The sequence below is a fragment of the Grammomys surdaster genome, unplaced genomic scaffold, assembly GCF_004785775.1.
Source record: "Grammomys surdaster isolate TR1022 unplaced genomic scaffold, NIH_TR_1.0 372, whole genome shotgun sequence".
NCBI classification, from domain to species: Eukaryota; Metazoa; Chordata; class Mammalia; order Rodentia; family Muridae; genus Grammomys; species Grammomys surdaster.
Window position 1 is genome coordinate 10,795,842 of NW_021604791.1, and position 19,418 is coordinate 10,815,259.

Genomic DNA, 19,418 nt, shown 5'->3' on the forward strand with positions numbered 1-19,418 from the left:
CTCTCTCTCTCTCTCTCTCTCTCTCTCTCTCTCTCTCTCTCTCCTCTTTCCTGCCCTCTGTCTCAGAAAGAGTCCCATTGTGGAGCCTTGGCTGACCTGGAATTTACTATGTTGACCAGGCTGATCTTAAACTCACAGATCTTTACCTGTCTCTGCTATCGGAGTTCTGGGACTGAAGGAGTGTCTGGGAAGCATGTGGTTGGACTTCATTTGGTTCTTTTGTTCCTGTGTTCTCATTCTGTGGTGCTTTGTGTTTTCTCTTCCAATAATGGATGGTACAGCAAGAGCGTGCTCACCAACTACTGGCCTTTGACTTTAGACTATATCAACTTACAGGGTGGTGAGCCAGTAAAATTTGTTGTTTTAAAAAACATTCAGTCCTCGATTTTCGATGATAGAAGCACAAAGCAAGCATAGGTCTAAGACAAACAATTTTGCTGATGTGCCTTGGGCCAAATTAACTGTGCTCATTTCCAACCACTGGACTGAAGTTGGTGACTCCTGTGGTTGAATTAGGGAAAAGTTGAACAAAGCTGAGGAGGAGGGTGACTCTATAGGAAGACAAGTGGTCTCAACTAACCTGGACCCCTGAGATCTCTCAGACAGTGAACCATCAACCAGGAAGCATACATGAGTTGGTTCCAGGTCCCCAACACATACACAGCAGAGGACTGCCTGGTCTGGCCTCAGTGAGAGAAAACCTGCCTAACCCTCTAGAGATCTGAGGCCACAAGGAGTGGGAGGCCTATGGGTGGGGACATTCTCTTGGAGACAAGGGGGAGAAGGAATGAATGAGGAACTGAGGGAGGGTAGACCAGGAGGGGGGTAATGACTGGACTGTAAAAAATAAAAGTAATAAGAACATCATAGGTTTGAAAATATATTTTACAATAAGTAATTGAAAACTCTTAAAGAGCTTGTAGAATGTGAACACATTTTGTCTACACTGGCTAACATCTAAATGGATTGGTTAAAACGTTATCACCAAGGGTTGCTAGGGCAACATTCAAGATTCTCTACAGTTTTTCATTTACGTGGAATGTACCAAGATCTACCTAATTTTTCCAGTGGTAAGAGTTGTGATGTCTTCATTAGGCCTGCTGATCCTAATTATGGCTAACCAGTTATTCTGTCTTGGCTAACCAGTTAACTTTTCAAGATGAAGTTGCTGACTGCTGTCAATGGGCTCACTCTCTGCTAACCTTCATTTCCATCTTTCCCACCTTGTGCTGGTAAAAGGCAATGGTTTATCCTATCCTGCATGGCCCATGCCACTGTTGCTGTGCGGGACTAGTGAAGATTAGAATTATTTTTATTCTACTTACTTATTTTCTAGTGATTCAGCAGATATTGAATTAGCTTTCTCAATAGCCAAATGAGTTTTCTTCCCCTTTTGGACACAAGGTTAAAATTTAATATTCCCCCATTAAACTTTACCCAAGTCATTTTTCACTCATTATTTCAGTTCATTGAAGTTTTTTCTTTGTTTATTTGGATCCTTTTAGATTCATGTTATTAAATTTAGAAAATATGCCACTTATCATACATTTCACTTGGTTGAGATGAATGTGGACTGGCAGAGTCAAGGAGTGAGCCCTTCAACACTCTTCTGGCAATATCCCTCGAGGCTGACGTCAAACTTTAAATGGCATCTGTGAGTGGCACTATCATTTATTCATTTAATATTTATCTAATCATTTTAGTGGCAAGTATGCTTTTCTCTTTTTATCACATATTCTAGGCTTGCTTACTTTGAATACTCATCAAATAAGAGTCAATGTGTTTTGACTTTTATTTAGAGAAATGAGGCTGCCTCAGTAGATTACTGATTCTATCTTCAGCCTGAATCTTGTCCAGACTGAACTGATCACATCAGCTTACACGGCTGCAGAATTTAGATTTTTTTACCTTCTGAAAAAAAAAATTGAATGATGTCTTTCTTATTATCAGCAAAAATAGCCATGTGGTATGTGAACAGGTTTATAATGAAAAAAAAAGTCTGTCTATGAATGTCCAGCTTTAATAAATGACAATGGAACTACACTGTTTTCTGTCATGTAGATGAATATGCTTTATAGAAATTTTTGACAAAACAGTAGGATCAAGGTTGCTCTATGGTGAAAACTAGAGGTGAAATAAAAACCAATTTCATGGAAATGCTAACCCTATTAATAAATGAGTGACTGTTTCCAGAAATATATTTTTTCCAAAACAAACAGCCCCTACCAGCTACAGGACAGTTTGTCTTGGAAAAAATTGTTCTCCTTTTCTTCTCAGTTTTTATGATATGATAGACATAGATTCCTTTATCTTTTGTTTCTAACATCAAGTCCCTAAATTCCTTGCACTTTCATATGTGACAGGAGCATCTTTTGTTCTGATGAAGTGACTCTCACAAGCCAATCAGAAACCTCAGGATGGGGGCAGGTTGCCAAAAGACCAAACCTCATTTAGAAGCCTTAAATTTTCAGTCGAATGCCAAAGGGAAGGTAGTCTAGAGTTTGTATTAGCACTCAATGCATCTTCCCTGAAAATCTTACACGATGGGGTTAAGAGAGCTTCTGGGCCGATAAACACATCAAGGTGCTAGGGGAACGAGAGCCTGGAGAGGATCCAGGACTGTGACTCCTCACCCACACCCTGCCATACCTCACCATATGCTTCCATCTGACCGGTCATGAGTTGAACCCTTTAGAACTACCATCTAATACAGACTGAGCTTTTTTCCTGACTTCGCTGAACTGCTTTGGCAAGTAATCTCGAGGGTGCTTGTTTTGGGGACCCACAAATCTGTGTGAGGTTAGAGTTGGTGTGGGCAGCCTGGATTCATCCCTGTGACTGGCATTTAAATAGATGATAACTTCCTGGGATCGTGCTCTTAAAAAAGTCAAGTCTGATCGACTCTGGGTTGGAGGTGTCTGGACTGCATTGAGTTGTTAAATGTCTGGTTGATATCCAGAGAGTAGGAGAATTGGTTGGTGTGCAGAAAACCTACATATTTTTAGAAGCATGAGAAAAACCAGTTCACAATTTTCTGCTAGTGTTAACAGTCACGGAGTAAATTTTTCTGAGATAACTGTGGTCTTTTTAAAAAAGTCTTCCAACCTTATCTAAACATTTAATGGATATACCAACTTCTTGCAACTTTCTCCTTAAAAATATTACTGGAGGGGGGGAAGATGTCAAAAATTGTGACTGCTAAATCTACTAAATCTTATTCTTAATTTCTGCCATGTTTGGGGTACAAACAACCAAAAAGAGAGATTATTTTCCCAGTATTCTAACTGTAATAAAGCGTGTACTTGTTGCAAACTTTCTGAGAAATCTGTGTTTGAAATTCAGACAATTTTATGTTTAATATTTCTGTCATGAAAGGTGGAGGGCCTAGCCTTTAGATGAAGGTTGGGCAGCTACTGTAATTGAATGCCACTCCTGCCAGTAACTTCTGATCATTTTAAAATCCCTTTGCACAGGAGAGGACATCAAGCCACCCACAAAACATCAACCCAAAATTTGTCTTGCCTATAAAGTGTGCAGGGATAAAGATGGAGCAGAGATTGAGGGAATGGTCAGCCAACTTGAAAACCATCTTGACATTGGCCTAACCTGAGAATCGTCACATGTAAGAGACTCAACCTCTGACACTATTGATAACACACTGCTATGCTTGCAGATAGGAGCCTAGAAAAACTATCTGCTGAAAGGGTTCATTCAGTGGATGGAAACAGATGCAGAGACCCACAGCCAAACATAGGGTGGAGTTCAGGACGTCTTGCAGAAGAGTGGGGAATAGTATTGAGCAAGCTGGAGGGGTCAAGGACACCATAAGAAGATCTACAGAGTCAACTAACCTGGGCCCATGGGGGCTCACAGAGACTAAACCACCAACCAAAGAACATGCAGAGGCTGGACCTAGGCACCCTGCACATTTGTAACAGATATGTAGCTTGATCTCCACATAGGTTCACTAACAATTGGAGTAGGGGCTACCTTGGACTCTGTTGTCTTCCATTGGATCTCCTTATACTAAATGGATTGCCTGATTGGGTCTCAGTGGGAGAAGATGTGCTTAGTCCTGCTATGACTGGATGTCCCAGGGTGGGGTGGTACCCAAGAGGGGGGGGATTCTCCTTTTCTAAGGAGAAAGGGAGAGGGTAATATGGGGAAGGGATTTGTAAGTGTGAGACTGGGAGAAGTGGAGGGTGGGGCTGTAATCAGGATGTAAAGTGAATAAACAAGTAAATTAATGAAGAAAATCCCCCTGCAGTTGGCAATAGATGTTTGATTGTTAGAAAAGCCCTTCACAGAATATAAAATAAGCACTTTTTTTTTGACATATGAAAAAGAACCCTGTAAGTAGAGAATTTAAATAAGCATGTCAATATTGAAGTGCAATTTAAGGTTGTTTTAAAACATGATTTAAGCATGGGTGTTGTTTAGGAATGCTTGCTCTGTCTGGAATTGCTAGTTGTAGGCCAGTTCCCTATTGCCAAGTTTAGAGAAGAGAGTCACCCTTAATTCTGAGATACACTTAATATTCCCAATTTAATTTTATTTTCTAAAGCATAAACTCTCCTTGAGGGTAAGTGAGACCATGAACGAGTAAAACAGAGGCCCAGACTTTATCCAGTAAATCACAATGCTCAGTTAAAGCTTTATCAGTGGTAATTTTGGCCTGAAGCTGTGGATTAATTTGGAAAAATTTAAAAATTTTTCTATTTTGCCTCTGATATTTTATATTGGAAGCCATTCATAATTTATTTATTTTTTTATTTTAAATAGTCAAAACATTTTAGTATTATTATTTGTGAGTCCATCCTTGGGGGCTTACTGAATTTTGTTTTATTTTGAGTCTCTTTTCTTTCATTTTATAAATTGTGCACGTAAGGTGACTTTCTACCAAGAAATTCTGGGGATAAAAGGGATTTTATAAAAACACATTAAAATCTAAAAATATCCATAACTAATTTAAATCAGTTAAGGTGAAAATTCTGAAGTGTGTTGTTAAGAGAAAAGAAAAAAAAATTGCCTGTGTAAGTACATGCATACCAGGCCTGAAGTACCTCACTATGAGTTGTTAGCCAGACTTATTTATTTTTGTTTTGTTATGATAAAATGCCTTGACAAAAGCAATTTAATGGAGAACGGGGCCTGTGTTTTAGCTTAGATAGAGACAACCATGGTGAAGAAGGGATGGCAGCAGGAACAAGAAACTGGCTGGTCACATAGCATTGGCAGGTCACAAGCAGAGACAGAGCAGGAAGTGGAGCCAGGGTATAAACATCAAAACTCCCCCTTCCATCCACCTCCTAAGGGATTCATAACCTTCCCAAATAGGATCGTGGATGCAGAACACCTCCCCCTCCCCCACCTTATCAATGATTTTTTAATATGGAATATTTCTCAACAGGATAAGATTTTAGATCTTTTTCTTTAACTAAAACATAATATTAAAAACAACAGCAACAACAAAGGAAGCAAGCCATTTATCAGACTTTTCAAAATTCAGAATTAGAGAGATAATAATCAGGTTTCCCAAAAGAGCTGATTTCAAGTGGCAAGATAATGAAGTTCCCCCTGCTTTAAGCTTTGCACAGAAGTAACCTGAATTACCAGTGTAAACCACTCGTTTTCTCTCTTCTGCTCTCCCTCCCTTACAAGGAAAGGAATCTTGAAATGAGCCACATTCTTTTGTTCCTTCTTTACATTTGCTCCAAGACATTGGCAGACCAACGTTGAAAAGACATGAAACCATAGAAGAGAATTCACACGAGAACCGCAATGCCCAGAATTCCCTGGAGACCTCCCAAATGACCCAGGCTAGTGCCGTTGATTTGGGTAGCTTTTCAGAACCATATGGTAAGATGTTGTTGCTGAAGACACCACACATTTTGAATGTAGGTCATAGAGAAAAAAATGGCGGAACTGAGCTGCCTACTTCCTCCCGGGTGACTAGCATTCACAATGGTAGAAACTGCTATGTAGTAACATGGGAGAGAAATGTCATCGGTCTTACCGCCCTGCATGCCTTGGAGTCTACAACACCAACTTTCCAGACAAGATGGAACCGCTGTATAATAGTGGAATGACTACTATCGGAATAGCCAAGTGCATTCCAATGGGCTGACGCCACCTCCTCAAAAGGGAGTTAATGCAGAGTACTATGGTCCACAGCTGTGGAAATCATAGGCCCTACATAGGGTGAATCTACTGCTTCTGTTTTGATAATTGAACAACTTGACAAACTGTCTCCTGAGTATTCATGTTTATATTCATAGATGGAAGCTTTCCTCAGTCTTGGTCGTTAATGCCTCTTTTTGGAGTGAATAACTGTAAATGCTTGGTCAAGTGCCATAAGTGGCCATTGCATACTCTTCCTTCGAATGGACATTCACATTATCCTTTCCAAAGCCCAGGGAACAGCAGCAAAGAGAGGGTGGAAAGAATGAAGTAGCATTCAGATGTTGAGAAACAGAGCCATGTCATGTTGGGTTACAGAAGAGTCCTGTGTCTGCCCTACCACAGGGCTCATGCATGTTGGTCAGGGAGGCAGGATGGGGGAGGTTTGACCATGCTTACCCCACAGCGGTGCCGGGCAGGTGCTTGGCTATGGGAAGCCGCAGGACACCACTCTGGGGGTGGGGGAGCCCAGTCTGACGTGTGGGACTGCCAGAGCTGGCTCAGGGGCCTCCCGGCCGCAGAAAGGCTGGGGCTGTCTGGTTCTCAGGCTCTTGGGCACCCAGGCATCACTGGGAGCTGCAGAAGAGCTGCGAACGGATGGGGAGAGGGAACTCCGTCTGCGTCCTGCTTCCGGAATGAGGCCTTGGCTTGGTGGCTTGGTGGTTGTGGCTGGGAGCGCAGCTCTGTAGGCAAAGGCTTTCTCTATGGCTCCCCATAAAAAGAGGCACTCCATGGTTTTAAGGCTTTTACTGTCATGACAGAAAGTGGATCAGTAAAAACCATACCCCAGTTTCTCAGGGCCGGCCTGGCCTAAATACCTTTTGCAGGGAGGAGTGTCTGGGAAGGAAAGGTTAATTGGCTAAACCCTTCAGGCCTTTAGGTACCTCATTAAATGGTGACCTGTGGTCACATCTTCTACCTGTGAAGAGGCTTGGGGTATTGCCCTTACATGAGTGGTAGCCACAAATCTATGGAGGGCTGCAGCATCGTGTCAGAAGCCTAGTGTCCGAGAACCAGGAAAAACACCTACTGTCCCCCAGGGTCATTCGGGTTTCTAACCTTAGCTGAACCAGAAACCAGACTGCCTTTCACGGTCCTAAAATGTCACATTGTTTTCTAAGAATGACATGGCTGTCACACTTATGAACTCACAACGGATACAGTTGTTTGCCCAGGACCACACAATGCTAGGCCTTCCCTTTTGTAGTCACGGATAGCAGTAAGTACTCATGGGGCCAGGCCCCTCCTTGGGGGAGGAGTTGGCAGTTGACGGCTACTGGAGGTGAGGAGAGAATCGTTGTCTTCATTGATGTAGCTACTGATGAGTTGCCCATGGCCCAGTGGATAGTTTCATGCCAAAGTCAATGCCAGTGGCCCTGGTTAAACTCAGCAGACCACAAAATGATAGCAAAACCAAAAGCAAACCGATATGCTAGTCTGAGGGTGATTAATTAGGAAGAAAGGGTTATTGGTGGGGGTAGGAAGGGCACTAGAGAGGATGGGATGCTGTAATCATAATCAAAATGTATCATGTATATAAAGTTGTCAAATATGAATGAGAAGCAGCAGTAAAGAACGTGGGTAGAAATAGTTAACAGTAGCTTTTCCTGGATGTCAAGAGGATGGGTGATGGAAGCGTATTTGTCAACTTTAGTGTGTGAGTATGCCATACCTTTGAAAGGAAACCCCAGTAAACCATTTTTATGTTCCAGAAATCGCCAAAATATATTTTGAGAAAGGGGGGAACAGCAAAACCGAAAACTACATAGTTAACCTGTAGAGGGCACCCAAGACTTTTTAGACTAGACTGTGCTTTCAGATTTGAAAATTTTATTCTCTCAGTTAGGCTTAAGAAAGAGTATTAGCTTTTTCACAGTGATTTTTAATTTTGGATCATTGATTCTCAGGAGGCTTTATTTTGAAATTAGCTTATATTAAATGATCCTAGAACAATTATGATTAATGTACTTTGTCACGAATTCAGATTTAAAGCTGAGGACCTATTTTAATAATGAAACACTAGTTGGTGCTTAAAGCACACATGGCAAATGACCTGCTTTGGTATACCTGGTGCTTGACTTTTGATCTTATTGCTGTCTTCTTGAAAATGACACTATAGTATCCCAACTATGTATACAAAGCAAGAGAAATATGTGGCCCGTGTATGATATATGCTATGCGTATGATACACGTGTATGTATGCTATGAATCTATTCTTCACATTTTCACATCTCCCAGTTGAGACTAAGTAAACAATAGAAGCAAGATGTGTCAATACACACGATCAGGTGAAGCTAGAGTTCAGTTTCTCACTTTACCAGCCAACCAGAATCTGATTCACTTCAGGGATATAAACTGTTCTTTCAGTCTTACGCTGCTCGTCGTTCACTTGCAGGTAACAGTGAATCCACAGCATTCAGTTTTTAAACATGAGGGTTTTTCCTTCTGTAGGTGCAAGGGGTGTGGTCCCTGCCATGGATTCTCACAAGCCTATTGCTATTAGGATCTCTTCTAGGTCAGGCTGGACAGATTTCAAGAACCAGAGGCCATGAGCTTCTGTGGCTCATAGACTACTATGGCTTTCCCCCAACAACTCCTTGCCGTTTGGAATCCACATGAGTCAAACGCTGATAATCTGAAGCTATCCCGTGATTTGTGTCTCGAGCTTGTCTACACTCAATTCCAGGTGCTAGATCAGTGTCGCAGAGGTTATTATATTAGACATGTTGGTCAGATTAATATCTGTGTTTTAAAATTGCATTGTGTTGGGGCATGCTGAAAAACCCCACTGTCTGATTATTATTGGTTTTTCTAGGATTGATTTTTTTTTTTTTTTGCTCCATGTAATTTGGCAGTTACATTGATGGAACATGTGGCTTGTTGCCATTTTCTTTATGTCAAAGGCTTTCTTTCTGATGAGCATGAAATAGGAAAGCAGGCAAATACAAATGTATTTTTAGAGCTGCCCAGTGCAGAATAGTTTGGGCACAGCAGTTGCAGAGGGTATTGCTTTGTAGCTATTGTCCGATCTTTGGCCTGGAAAGAAACGCGATGATGATAATTCTTACTTTTCAGGTGGGGGAAATGAAAGTGCAGACATTCATGACCTGATTGGGAAGGCTGAACGCTTCCAAGTTTCTATCTGTGGAAATGGGGCCAATGATCTGTGCTACCTGACTCATAGGGAAGATAAAAAGGTCATCTTGCAAAGTCACGGCTGCAGAGTGTGTCTTAGAGGCAATCCATCATCCTAGCACTTAGAAGCATCAGGAGGAGTTTGGAGCGGTGGCTGTCAACCTCAGGTGCATCCTATGGCTTGGGGACACTTAACATTGAATTTTGGTTGTTACAACCTGGGTTGGGCTGCTTTTGGTGTCTAGAGGTCAGAGATGCTGATGAACAAGGCAACAGCTTGCCAGAAAGACTTGTATCAATGTTGAGAAGCCCCTTGCCCCTGCCTAGTGGCTGTTGTGGTGAGCATCATGGTTTCTACTGACATCATTTGTATCAATGATGTGCTATGAGTTACATAGTCATACCTAGGTTTATTCTGAGGGGATAGAATTTATGAATATAGAAGATGCAAATTTTTTGTAACCAAATAACATATAGGCATCCTTCATGATAATCTAATATCCTATCTCTGTTACAAATTCTTCCCATACAAGATATGGTTGCACGTTTTTGGAGTAAGTTTCAGGTGAAAAAGACAACTGAAACACTTAAAAAACAGGCTTAGGAAACCCTGTGCCTTTTGTATTAAAAGTTATTGGTTTGAAAAATCCTTATCGGGCCCGGCGGTGGTGGCACAAGCCTTTAATCCCAGCACTTGGGAGGCAGAGGCAGGCAGATTTCTGAGTTCGAGCCCAGCCTGATCTACAGGGAGAGTTCCAGGACAGCTAGGGCTACACAGAGAAACCCTGTCTCGAAAAAACCAAAAAAAAAAAAAAAAAAAGAAAAAATCCTTATCACTCTAAACTCCCCCAATACATGATTAAAGAGACTTTAGGATGAGAACAAGGAGGACAAAGGTAGAAAAGCTGAAGAACTATGTTTGCCTTTGTCTTTCACAGATTGGTTCTGGAGTTGTATGTGATGTTGAACACTAAGACTCAGAGATATCCATGAAATATAGCAAACTCACACAGTCCTATTACCTAAAAGCAAATAACTTCATGAAATCGAGCAATGGCTCTAAATAGACAATTCCTCAAAAGACACTGAAAGCATGATCACTGTTAATAATCAGAGAAATGCAAAGCAAGCCACAACGTGCTATTATGTCACCTTATACGCATGGTTATTTGCTGCCAAGAAAGACAAATAATAAATGTGAATAAATATTTTGGAGAAAAAAGGATCATGGTTAATCGTTGGTGGCAATGTAAATTAGTACAGCCATTGTACAAAACAGTATCAAGAGCTCCCAAAATACTATAAATAGAACTTTTATGTAATGCAGCCATAATACTATGGGGCATGTGTTTGAAGGAAAACAAAATCTCAAAGTGGCATCTGTATCCCTTTACTGTAGTATTTATTCACAATAGCCCAAACGTGGAAACAGCTTCAGTGTTTACTAACCGGTGAGGAATATGTAGTACCTATTCGAAAGGCACTGCAGTCATGGCATAAAATGAATGTAACCCTGTGGATGCATCAATGTGAATAGAAAGATAGATCATTGCCTTAAACTGAGATAAACCAGGCACAGAGATACGATAACCACACAATCGCACTTGTGCATCAAATCTGAAGAAGTTGATGTCATAGAAGTTGGGAGAGAATGATGGTTGTTCAAGGCTTAGGGAAAGTAGTAGGCACCCAGGATATAGTCAGACAATAATAATAAGTTCCAATGTGCTATTGTGCAATGTCATAGTTTACTGTCAACTTGTCACAGTCCAGTCATCTGAGAAGGGACTTTCTGTTGAGGGATTGCCTGGATCAAAGTGGCCTATAAGCATGTCTGTGGGTGATTGTCTTGATTGATGCAGGAAGGCCCAGTCTACTCTGGGCAACACCATTCCCTGAGCAGGAGGTCCTGTGCTGTGGAAGAGCACGACTAAAGAAGAGCCTGTGAACGAACCAGCAAGCACCTTTCTCCATAGTCCCTGCTTCCAGTTCCTAGTTGAGCGGCTTGCTTCCCCTATTTGTCTTAATATGGACTGTAACCTATGAACTGAGATAGACCCTTTTCTTCTCGATGTTGCTTTGGATAGGTGTCTTATTACAGCAAAGAAGCAACCCAGAACACACAGCATTATAAATAATTCTAATGAAATTTTTATTCATAAAACTTGGATTTATCATTAATTAAATGGTAAAAGATTGAAGAGACAGATAAGTGTAAATCGATTTAAGCATTACACAATGTACACATGTATTGTAATATCACATAGTATTGATACATATGTATGATTTTTGCATTTTATGCTTCAGGAAAACTCATTCCATATTATAAAAGTTCTGATGCTTGGTTAGAAGCATCCTTGTAGAAAAGCCTGTGGTTTCAGTCTTTGGGGTAGCGTGGTCTGTTAGAGCCATGAGGTGTCACATACTACCCTACTCTGACTTTTCCTGTGAGTCTGTGATAATGACAGAGGACAAACATACCCTGCAAGAGAACTTATGGACATAGAAGAGACCTCAGAGCCATCCTCTTGGAGGGATGGTTCTTGCCAGGATAAGGAAAAATAATTGAAATCTTAGTCACTTCTGGGCACAAATTTTTTGTTTCCAAAGGAAGATTTTTAACTAGATTATTTTTCTATAGCTCATACTAACCAGTATTCAGGGACCTCTTTGTGATATTCCATAGAAATATTGGTCTTTGAAATTCCACTGTTTGGCTTCATCTTTTCTGTCAAATGGTACTTTTTCACTGTAAGGTACTACTTAGAAGATAATTGATTTTTCTGAATTTAAAACTTTAATGAATGCTCCACTCAGTAAATATTTTAATTCTAAGGCAAAAATGTACAACATTGAGGAAAAATCCAGCGAAGTTGTTATGTAAAGAGTATGTATAGGAAACTAGAAATTCTCCTGCAGAAGGAACACTGAAGTGAAATATTATTGAGCAAACATCCCATATATGAGCTTTTATGTCATCATAAAATATGTGATCATATTTACATCTGTCATTGATTAAGCATCTTCCAGGGTCTGGCACAGCGTGGGTCATTTTTTTTTCAGACAGGCATGAGCATGTTACTGAATTTTAAGAAGAGGGAGAAACCATCAACATTCTAAAACTTAGAAAACCGAGTCACAGAAAGTTTAGCATGGCCAAAAATTACATTGTTGGTTTATTTGCAAAATCTTGCTTTACCAGACTGCCTCGTTTCTTATGAATTTGTTCATACTATTAAACAAGCTTAATTTTCTAACACTGTAATGATTTTCCTGTAACCTATTAGGTGTAACCACATGAGGGGGTTCATATTTGGCCCCTTTGGAAACAAAGGAACAAGTTTAGAAGGTTTGACTTGCTAGTATAGTGTTTGGAGCGATGAAAATGATACAGTATGTGTGCTAGTCGTTTCCTGTTGCTGTGATAAAACACTGAGAGAACCAGCACGGGGAGCGAAGGATTTACTTGTCCCAAGGCTTACATGTTGACCACCCAAGGCAGTCAGGACAGAAACTGAAGCAGAAAACTGGATGTATAAACTGAAGCTGAGATCTGGATGAATGCTGCTTGCTAGCTTGTTTTCTGTGGATTATTAAGCTTACTTTTAAAAATAGCTCCTATGGCATAATCCATAGTAGACTGGTTTGTCTTACATCAAAGCTCAAGAAAATTTCTTACAGACTTGCTATTGGCCAATCTTATGAAAGCATATTCTTCATTGAAGACCCCTTGTCCTAGACGACCCTACTTTGTGTCAACTTGACCAAAACTAATCAACACAGCCTAGTCTAGATTGCTGTGGTATAGTTCACTATAGTGTATAAAGCGGAGGTTTTAGGCACCGAATATATAAGGTGTTTATACATCAAGGTATGGTTCAGGGGAAGGTTTTTATTGTAGATATGAGGGAAAGTATAGCCAGAGGCATCTTGAAAAGTCCAGAACAGGGAGAAAAAGTACTAGAGTGAACTTGACCAGAAGAATAGATAGAGCTACGAGAGAAAGAAGGGGAGAGTAAGAGAATAGAGAACAAAGAAGAGAAGGGGTCAAGAGAGGGGACCAAGAGACAGCCAAGAGAGTGCATGGCCGAAATGGCAGGGTTAAAAAGGAATGGGAAGCTGGGAAGGGAAGCCCATGAGCTAGAGACATTTTGGGCAGGGGCGGAGTCAGAAAAGCTGAGAAGAGCCAGGAGGCCAGCATTGACTCTGTAAAAAATGTCTGGATGCTGAGAAAGGCCAGCATGCACTTTAGCATGCTAATAGGCACCTCAGTTAGCCATTCGTTCTGAGTTTCCCATGGACCTGACATAGTGTATAGTACAACCTATTCAATATTATACACTGTAGCATGTCCAACAGTGAGCTCATGCCAAGACTGTATGTTCAGGGATGATGATTTGACATATTGGTCAATACACATCTTACTCTGTACTGTTATCTTGAATATAATGAAGAATTTGAAAGGTGACATATAACTTTCAATACATTACTCCAGGAGAAAGTGACATAAAAGTTATTATCTTGAGAGACACGCACACGGAATCCAAGTGCTGAATTCTGTTTTCTGCTTCATCATTTGCTAGGGGTGACTTTGATAAGTTTTAGCCACCCCTATTTTCAGCTGTTTCTATGACATGGGACTAATTGTAACTGTTTCCCAGAGTTGTGATGCTGAAGTAAATGAACACATCTATATAAAACCAAATGCAATTATTATATGACCACTAGGCCCAGACACATTGATAACATTTTAGATTAATGAAAAAAAATTAATGTCTAGATTAATGAAAAAAATTCAAACCTTTTTATTGATGAGTTTCACATCATTCACCCCAATGGGAACGCAGTCCCAGGCACTGGGGCTCATCTCCCAGACACTTCCTATCTGCCCTTGCAACCTGCCTGACAAAACAAAATAAGAGACTGGTCTGTTTCGAGACCTCTGGCTTCTGATACACTATCAAGATCAAGAGGATATCTTTCTATGCTGCTTCTTCTTGGAAGTGAATCTCTCTATGTTGCCTCTTGTAATTCCCTATTTCCCTCTCACTGCAGAAACAAGTCAGTCCTCACCCTTAGCGCAAGATTCCTCCTGCTGAGATCCCCAGTGGCCTCTTGACTTGCTAATTAAATGGGTGCCTGGTTCTTTTGTCCTCTAGAGGTCAGGAGTCCAATCTGACCTCTTAGGTGCCTGTAATTCTCACCTCCTTGGCTCTTTGACCCCTTTTTTGTAGGTCCATCTCCTGTTCCTCTCATCTTTGACTTTTTTCTCTCCTGTTAAAATCTTCAATGTTCTTTTAAGAGGATCTCTCTCAGAAAACACTTTCTTTCTTGGATTTAGCTACTGAATCGTGACACTTAAGTCTCATCTCTGGAACAGAATTGTCTCTTGAGATTGCCATCAGACTTTTCTAATGAAAATTTACTGGGCACACAAGATTCCCAGATGTTTGAAATGGAAGATACCATTTGACCTTCAAACATTACAACTCTGTTCTGGTGTCTTCCTGTGGCCAGTTCATAGTGCTGTCATTTCATCTCGTCACCCACGGGTGTCATACCTCACTCTCCCATTGTTTTTTTACATTTTCTGTGAAAGGCATTAAGACTTCTTAAAAGATTATAGAAGTGCCTTTGCAACTGGGCAGGGTCATGTGACTAGTCAGTGGGCAAATGGCAGATGTCCTTCATGTTAGGATTTTGTGACTGAGAACCCTCGTGTTGTGACCTGGGTCAAGGTACAGAGTAAAGGTCACATCATGCAACAGATCTCACACAAGAAGGTAGAGACGCTGAGAGAGAGAGAGAGAGAGAGAGAGAGAGAGAGAGAGAGAGAGAGAGGGAGGGAGGGAGGGAGAGAGAGAGAGAGAGAGAGAGAGAGAGAGAGAGAGAGCGAGAGCGAGAGCAGGCTGTGATGACCAGACTTTTTAAAAGACATTTGGCAACTGGTAATGATGTACCTGTTGTACCTGTTGGTGCTGAGCTGCTGAAGGCAGGCTGGGGGAGCACCCAATTTCTAACACTTCAGACCCAAGTCAAGGTCTAAACCTCCACATTCCTTCCTCCAACTGTTTTGCTCTAAGATCCCCCTTTACAGGACGGTTCTGCTTCTGAAGGGCAGGACTCTAACACCTAGTTCACCAAATGACCCTCCCCAATCAACTCAGTAGAGATGTTTATCTTGTGCAATCAGAATAGAAATTGTCTTCAAGAGAATGTACCAGGATGCTGGTGTTTGTGACTGCAACATGATCTGACTACTGGATTTCGGATGTCCAGTTGTCCCTGTTTCTATTACCTTATTCTGTTTGTGACAGTGTTCCTGGATTGTTTTCACAGCGTCCTAACTGGATTTAGTAACTGTTCACATTGTGAAGCTTTTAAATCCATTTTCCACATATACAATGGAATGATTAATTTAAAATATAAGCAGGACAATGTCACTCCCAGCTTGATTTTTTTTTTTTTAATGCTTCACTCCTTAGCTACAACAGTAATTTTTAAAATTCGTTCCTTGGAACAGTTACTTGGAGCTCTGGGAAGAGATTTTTTTTTTTTTCTAAAAAAGACTAATGTTCTCAGTTCAAGAAGATTAGCCAGTAATGCGTCCCATCTTGGAGGCTTACAGATGCGGGACTGATGCTAAAATAACATGTGATAAAGAAATTGGTAGAGATGTTTTTTAAACAGCACATTCCCAGAATTATGGCACCCCTTAATAATTTTTTTAAAAGGATGTTCTTTAATATAAAGTAGTGTAATAAAGTCGAGCTCATTGTCTGGCCTAATGCAAAAAATCTGTAGTAGTTGAACTCTAACTCATCCTATGGCCTATTACAGAATACTGTAAGTATCTAACTCTGTCTGTCCTAATGTAGAATGCTGTCGTAGTGCCTAACTCATTGTCTGGCCTACAAGTCCATTCGTGAGCATTCTCTGTCTTCCCCTCCAGCTGCTTTTGCTATCAGCACCTGCAGCTGATGTTCCAGTGGCACAGACCAGGCACCCCTTGCTTCACACCAAGCGCAATACCCCTAATCTCATGCAAGTCTCTCTCTTCCTGCTGCTTCATCTTTAGACTGAGTTCAGATGGTGCTTGCCACAGGCCGGGAAGCAAGGCTTGCTGGTAATGTTGGTTATTCCATACTGCTTGGGCATCCGTTGAAATCAGGAGAGGTAGCATCAAACCTCACTGAACGTTCTCCCTCCACTCTGCTCCTGTGGCTAAGTCCCTTCCAAATAAGTCTCCTTGTGGAATCAGATGTAGTTCCTGTTTAACCTTGATTAGTGAGTTTCAGCCTCTTTTTCTGCATGCCGTTTTGTTCAGAAAAATCAGCCATAGATGCTCTGTAGATACCAGAGGACTCTTGCCTGTCAATACTACAAAGCCTGACCCCTCCCCCCCAAGGTGAGCACATCTTTCCCGAAAGCAACTCTTATATGGGCTGGGTATGCTATCTAGAATATTTCCCTCCTACTGAATCTTAGGCTGTGAGAAAAACCACTACATGAGAATAAGCTCATTTGCCCAATCAGCAGGTGTCAGACATTCAGTCATCCTATAACTTTAAGGCAGGAATCCTGTCTGACATAAGCAACCACAACTGAGAGTTTTTTCTAAACATCTGTCTCATAGCTCCCCCATCTCAAACATATGTACTTTTTCTTATACTGATAAATTATTATACATACTTGACTGTAAATCTTTCCATGTTTGTGTCAGTTGGATTCCATTCTTGTTGATGTTGGAACATATCTTACTTAGCCAGGGTCTTGTGTATGGTTGTCATGATGTTATCATAAATCCAATGATGATATTAAATAATATGTCCTACTGAGAACTTTTCAAGTCATTACTCAACGTTCCGTAAGACTGGTCATGGTCTTCTACACATGAAGAGCTTTGGCTCTGATTAGGTCATTTGTTTTAAGAACAGAGAATGTAGTAGGAGGCGCTGCTCTATCTTACATTCGGATGATGAGCAGATCTTCTGAGTGACTGAGGCTGGGATGTGTCACATGACTTGGCAGCTTAAAGGTGAAAGCCAGGCAACTGGGAATTTCGTTTGTTTCACAAATGAGCTAGATGGGGATCCATCTACAGAATACCTCGCCCACTAAAGAGATCTACACACAGAAGAAACCCTATGTCTGCTCCTGGGTGTATTGAAGGGCATGGGACACTGACATTTCAAACTATTTTCAACCTCAACCCAAATTTTGAAAGAATAGAAGAAAAAAGAAGAAAGAGGCTGAGGTCATGGAGGGATGGGGTGTGTGTGAAAAAGTAGTGTATTGGTTGTCAGAGTAAAGAGTATTATGTTGTGTTTTTTTTAAAGATTTATTTATTTTATGTACATGAGTACATTGTTGATATCTTCAGACACACCAGAAGAGGGCACCAGATCCCATTACAGATGGTTGTGAGCCACCGTGTGGTTGCTGGGAATTGAGCTCAGGACCTTTGGAAGAGCAGTCAGGTCTCTTAGCCACTGAACCATCCCTCCAGCCCATGTTAAGTGTTTTGAACTAAAACAATCAGACAAGATTTCAATATGTGGTCAGGCTTTATCACCTGAGTAGCTGGGAACCCAAGCATGTGGGAGAGACAAGGTCCTGTGCTCACAGAAAATCAGTAGGGGACCAGGAATGTTAAACACACAGGGTTGTGCTTCAAAGGGAAGGATGCATAACCTGAGTCTGACCTGGTTCATGGCCTGGTGGATTTGGTGCTATCTGTGTGGTGGAGAGCACAATGGAGCCTCTCCAGATCCTTCTCGTGAGCTTGTCGACCTATAGATCCTATCCATAAGTAATCCTTATGTAGGTTGTGACATGAACCCATCATTTTTGGAAGACATCACATGTACTTTACTAAGAGTTTTGATTTACTCACCTCTTAACCTTTATTGTGTACATAGGATTGAGTTAATTATCACCAGGAAAAATTCCGCCAAATTGTCCCATGGTTAAATATGCTTATAAGGAACTACACAGGGTCAGAATCTTGAAGTTTGAACCAATACTGGCTACATAGTCATGCAGAACCAAACTGCTTTCTTGCCTTTTACAGATTGTTGCTCTGTGGCCATAGTGATTACATAGACCCCTTCACAAGCCTACCTAGCATGGGAAATCTTGTATTTTCCTCTTCTGTTTAAGGTCAGAAAAGAACAAATCACTTCAAATTTGAGAATATGTACAAAAAGAAAACACTTAATGGCTTATCCCCATAACCATAATTTATTTAAGTAACTATGTGTTTTTGAGTGTGAGATTGCTATCACTGAGTAGGAAGAAAGAGGGGTAGAAGTGGCCAGCTCTCTGTGGCTTGTGGAAGATTAGGTTCCAATTGTTTAAATAAACTACCTAGAAAGGTTACCTATAAACTCTAAGATATCAGAAATAAAAAGATTTAATAATTCTCAGAGTTGGGGTATGTGTATGGGTGAGATTCTCAAGGCCAGGGTGTGTGTGTGTGTGTGTGTGTGTGTGTGTGACAGAGAGAGAGGGAGAGAGAGAGAGAGAGAGAGAGAGAGAGGTGTATGTGTGAACATGTGCAAACGTGTGCTTGAGAGTGTGTGTAATATTCTCAAGATCCCTCCCCCAAGTTAATTTACATAGTAATGAGAAAGGCAGTTTTTAAGACCTGCCTTATAGACGTAACTAGTCAGACTGGGTTGATGGTAGATTGGGATAGAATGGAATTTTAATCGGAATGGAGGTTCTGCCAGTGACAGAACATGAAGTAATGAAGTGGGTAGAGATGGCCTCAGTGACAGGGAAGAGATTCAATAGCTCCTTCGTGGCCAGAAGAAGAAAGAGAATGCCTAATTTATGTTCACATAGTTTTGACTGCTCAGCAAATTGAAGTTTACTGTTAAAAAGACAGCCTCAATTGCTCTATAAGAGTGAATTTAATTTGGCTAGTGAGATATGGAAGGAAGTTTTGTCTAGCTTTAATGTAAATGCCCAAGTTTTCCCCGCCTGCTAATTACAATTCATCCCTAAGCAACCTGTTGTCCTTGGAATGTGAACCTTTAAAATTTAGAGGCAACTAGTACACTTGCTTCCACTGGAAGTTAGACCCTGCAGGGACAGGT

The 19,418-nt window shown here is 41.0% G+C and overlaps 1 protein-coding gene across 2 annotated transcripts in view; it reads right to left on the bottom strand.

Annotated features, from left to right (window-relative positions):
- Nucleotides 1-19,418, bottom strand: part of Gabrb1 (gamma-aminobutyric acid type A receptor beta1 subunit) — a 394,680-nt gene that overhangs the window by 24,954 nt on the left and 350,308 nt on the right. The gene's annotated exons all lie outside the window — the stretch shown is intronic.